A 5,528-nucleotide genomic window follows, 5' to 3' on the forward strand; every position below is an offset into this window, starting at 1 on the left:
GCTGTAAACCACAAATTCTATATATTGCAAAATTACCCTGCAAGAACAAAAAAGAAATAAAGACATTCTCAAATGAAAGAAAACTAAAGAATTTATCACTAGCAAATCTGCCCTTAAAGACTGGCCAAAAGTTCTTCAAGGAAAAATAAAATAACAAAATAAAGAATTTTAGAACATCAAGAAGGAAGAAAGGTCAATGCAAAGAAAAGAAAGATGCACACATAGATAATCCTTTCCTCTTAACTTTTATAATCATATTTTCTAATTTTTAAAAATTATATCTGAAACTCAAGGCATTGATATTTAATAAAGGCACTTAATTGGAAAAAATATTTCCACCCTTCACTAGAAGTAGTTACAAGTTTATAAAAGTAGATTATAAGTCATGCCTGTGTATATGTGTGCATAGTAATGCTTAGAGCAACTCCAATAAAAGCTGTACAAAGAGATACACTTAAAAAAACTACAGATAAATCATAATTCAAGTAATCAACAGGAAGGCAGGAAAGGAGATATGACAAAATGAATGAGAACCAAACAAGATACCTAGAAAACAAATATCAAAGCAGCAACATATCAATAATTATTTTACAAGTAAATAGATTAGGACACTAATCTAAACACAGAGATTGTCACAGTGGATAAATAAACACAATTCAATCTTATGCTGCTTGTAAAAACTCTTCAAATTTAACATAAGTAAAAAGACAAAAAATATATATTTATGGGTAAACACCAATCAACAAAAGGCAATAGGGGCTGTATTAATATCAGATAGAGTAAACTTAAGAGCAAAGAGAATTACTGGGGACAAATATGGACTTATATATATAAGCATATAAATATAAAAATATAATGAATAATATCAAAATATCAATCTACTAGAATGAATCAAACAAAAGAGTCTGAAAATATAGGAAGCAAAAACTAATATTGCTGAAAGAAGAAACTAACCCACAGTTATAGTTAGGGACTTACACAGCTCTCTATCTCAAGAATAGACAAAATTACCAAACAGAAAATCAGTAAGAAAAAAGAAGATTCAAATCATATAATCAATCATAGAACAATTCATTTAATAGTAGTAAAATACACTTTTTCCAGGCACTCATGAGACAAACACTCACCAGTACAGACCATATCCTGAGCCATAAAACAAACCTCAGCAAATTTAAAAGAAAAGCAAGCATGCAGAATATGATCATAATAGAAAAAAATTAGAATTCATAACAGAAAGAAAACAGACACCTGGAAATTAAACAATGCAATCACTTCTAAATAATACATAGATCAAAGAGGAAGTTGCAAAGGAAATTAAAAATATGTAGAATAAAATAAAAACAAAAGTACTACTTATTATACAACTTATTATATTATATATAGCTAAAGCAGTACTGAAAGAGAAATTTACAGCAAAACATACATGAAAAATTTTTAAAGATCCTAAATTAGAAACCTATGTTTCTGCCTTAGGAAACTAGAAAAATAAAGAGCAAAATAAACCCAAAACAAGTAGAAACAAGAAAACAAAAAAAGACAGTAGCAGAAATCAAAGAAAATGAAGATAACAATACAGTAGAAAAAGTCATTGCAGAGGAAAAAGTGTTTTGTTTTGTTTTTTAATCTAAGAAATCAAGAAAACCCTTAACAACAAAGACAAAAATAAAAAGAAGACACAAATCTCCCAAATCAGGAATGAAATAGGGGATATCACTGCAAGGAGATCCAACCAGTCCATTCTGAAGGAGATCAGCCCTGGGATTTCCTTGGAAGGAATGATGCTAAAGCTGAAACTCCAGTACTTTGGCCACCTCATGCGAAGAGTTGACTCGTTGGAAAAGACTCTGATGCTGGGAGGGATTGGGGGAAGGAGGAGAAGGGGACGACAGAGGATGAGATGGCTGGATGGCATCACGGACTCGATGGATGTGAATTTGAGTGAGTCCGGGAGTTGGTGATGGACAGGGAGGCCTGGCGTGCTGCGATTCATGGGGTCGCAAAGAGTCGGACACGACTGAGTGACTGGACTGAACTGAGCTGAACTGTACATTCTGCAATCATTAAAGCGATAATAAAGTAATACTGTGAATGGTTTTTGCTCATAATTTTGACAATCTTGAAGAAGAAGAACAATATTGTTATTGTTACTACAGATACCATCCAGATTTTTGTGGCATTTTCATCAGTAAATACCTGACAGGTCCATTTCCTTCTCCCCTTCCCTTCTGCCATTAGCTGGATCTACATGTCCATGCCTTTCTACCTGCATTACTGCAGTAATCTACATAGTTCTCTTGTCTTTAGTCTTGACCTCCTTCCCTTGGTTCCCTCTGCTTCCAAATTACACTTTCTGAACAAGTAATAATCATTCCTTACCTTTCTTGATACTCTTCAGTGGCTTCCTTTCTCCCTTGGGATGAAATAAACAATATTCAAAATGTTATAAAATGCTACTCATGGATCTTCCCTTAATTTACTTTTCTAGCCTCATTTCTTGCTACCTTTGAAAATCTAGTCTGCCTTCTTTTTGTTGTCCAGTCACTCAGTCGTGTCTGACTCTTTGAGACTCCAAGCACTTCAGCACACCAGGCGGCCCTGTCCTTCACCATCTCCTGGAGCTTGCTCAAACTCATGTCCATGGAGTCACTGATGCCATCCAACCATCTCATCCTCTGTCGTCCTGTCCCCTTCTCCTCCTGCCTTCAGTCTTTCCCAGCATCTGTCTTCTTATCCAAAATAAAAATACTCCATTTCAGTTTCTTGAACACATCATGCTTACTCTTCATTAGAGATTCTTCTGTGTGGAATAATTCTCTCTTCATATATTTCTTGGTTAGCTTCAATTCAATGCTTAAACATTATGAGTGAGTGAAGTCACTCAGTCGTGTCCGACTCTTTGTGACCCCATGGACTGTAGTGTATCAGGCTTCTCCATCCATGGGATTTTCCAGGCAAGAGTGCTGGAGTGGATTGCCATTTCCTTCTCCAGGGGACCTTCCCGACCCAGGAATGGAGGGAATGGAACCCGGGTCTCCTGCATTGCAGGCAGACGCTTTATTTAATGTTAATATTTAAATATTATTTCTCCAATACCAAACATGGGCTCCCATAGCCACATGTACGCATCCCATTAGAATACATATGGCAAGGCAGGTGCCTGTTTGCCGGTCTTTCATTGCCACTAAACTGGAGACCCTGTGAAGGCAGGGTCTCCTAACCTCACACATTTGAAAAAATAATTTTATTTATGTATTTGTTTATTTTGGTTGTGTGGGTCTTCATCGCTGTTCAGGCTTTTCTCAAGTGGTGAACAGGGGCTACACTCTAGATGAGGTGCACGGGCTTCTCATCACAGTGGCTTCTCTTGTTGTGGAAAATAGGTGCTAGGCTCTCAGGCTTCAGTAGTTATGGCACATGGGGTCGGTTGTTGCAGCTCCAGGGCTCTAGAGCACAGGCTCATTAGTTGTGGCACATGGGCTTAGTTACGCCATGGCATGTGGGATCTTCCCAGATCAGGGATAGAACCTGTGTCCCTGGCATTGGTAGGCAGATTCTTTACCACTGAGCCACCCGGGAAGCCCTCTCACACATGTTTTGATCACAGCTCCTAGTGCAATAACTGGCACCTAGTGCAATAACTGGTGTGTTTGGTATGAACTGACCAATTGAATGAATCCCCCACACACTAGGGAAAAATTTCACCTCAGGCTGCAATGAATCTGAAATACAACAAATCAAAGGAAGCATTAAGTTAATCATCGGAAGTGTGCTTATATAATTTACTCTTCTGGGTAAGAAGTGGATCAGGCTGAAAAATAAAGAAAGGAAAACAGGTGGATAAAATAAGTTCTTAGAAAATGTAACAATTTATTGAAGGAATGATATAATTTGAGGGGTATATTGGGATTTTCCAGAGAAATAGCACCAATAGGCTATACACAGAAATATATATATGCATGTGTGTATACATATATATATATATGCATACATAAAATAAAATTAATAATCACAAAAGTAAATAATTATGGTAGTTTCATTTTATAAATGCTGATTTGTTTAGGGCTTGTGCTTAACATTTTTTTCCTCAGAACAACCCAAAAACAGTTTCACTATTATCACATCCCTTTCAGAGACATGAAGACTAAAAAACAAGGCTATTGAGTAGTGGGACTTTGACATAAACCCAGCTTTGGTCAGTTGCAATTTCTACACCTTGAACCTCCATGCTGTGAGACACACTAGTGCCTGGTTCATTCCTCACAAGAGCAGCTGAGTACAGCTAGCAAATATTCTGAAGCCAATTAGGCTGGAAAACTGAAGATGCTCCCCATTCAACACATTGACATCTCCCAATCCTAATTCTCTTCTATGCAAAATGTATGCAAAACAGAGAGGATGGATGGAATAACAGGAAACTCTACTTGTCACTTAATTATTAACCATAATAAAAAAGGAAAATTTCCTCAAAAAGTTAGTCATGAAAATTTTCCCACGTTTCAACAAAAAATTCAAGTCTGTCTATTCCAAAAATTGTTTACTTTCTTAAGAGCTTGGTAATCGCACCATAGAGTTCTTAGCCCCACCATCAAAATTTACAATCAGGTATTACATAAATATATATGTATCCAAAACATGGGGGAAAAAATCCATTGCATAATGCAGATTCATTTAACTTTTCTAGTGACTGCTTTATGACAGTGACCTACATGGTCTGAAAATATAATGTGACAAAGAATATATCTGCTTTCTATCCCAAGGACATTCTTGAAAATGAGCTGTAATATTTCAAGAGTTTTATCCTTGTGAGTAAAATGTTAATAAATAGATAAATCTTTAACACTTGCCAAGTCATGAGCTTGTATTCAGTATAGCTAAAAGAGAACATGTCTTAGGGGACAGGACTAGAATATAACATTTTTTAATATTGTCACCACTATAGACTTTTCCCCAATCTAGGAAGTTATTCTTGGCCAAGTGTTGAAGGACATCACAATTCGAATAATTTATTGGTACGGATCTATTTAGAAAGAGTCAGACCAAATAAACCACTCATACCAAAGATGCCATGTGATATTCACAATGGAATTCTCTCTAGTTTGACTTGGAGGAATATGGTGACTGGCTATGAGCCACTTTTCTGCTCATACTACATGACAGAGAATATCAATTAGGCTAAAGAGAATATCTCAGAAAAGAAAGAAATGCTTTTCAGTAGGCTTACTGATGAATTATTTAAGACAAATTATTTGATTAATATTGTATAGTTGGTTTTGAAAATACACTGTCTAAAAATTGCATTAGTATTTATATTCATCTTCATGTGAGATTTTAAAACGTATTTGAAGTATCTAAAGTGTGTTTACTTGGTGATAATTATAGTAAGATAGCATAATATTTATTTAGATATTGCTATATACACTAAGTGGGTTTCCTGGTGGCTCAGACCATAAAGAATTTTCCTTCAATGTGGGTGAACCAGGTTCAATCCCTGGTTCAGGAAGATCCCCTGGAGAATGCGCACACTAAGT

This window comes from Capra hircus, chromosome 6 (assembly GCF_001704415.2).
Source record: "Capra hircus breed San Clemente chromosome 6, ASM170441v1, whole genome shotgun sequence".
In the NCBI taxonomy this organism is placed as follows: domain Eukaryota; kingdom Metazoa; phylum Chordata; class Mammalia; order Artiodactyla; family Bovidae; genus Capra; species Capra hircus.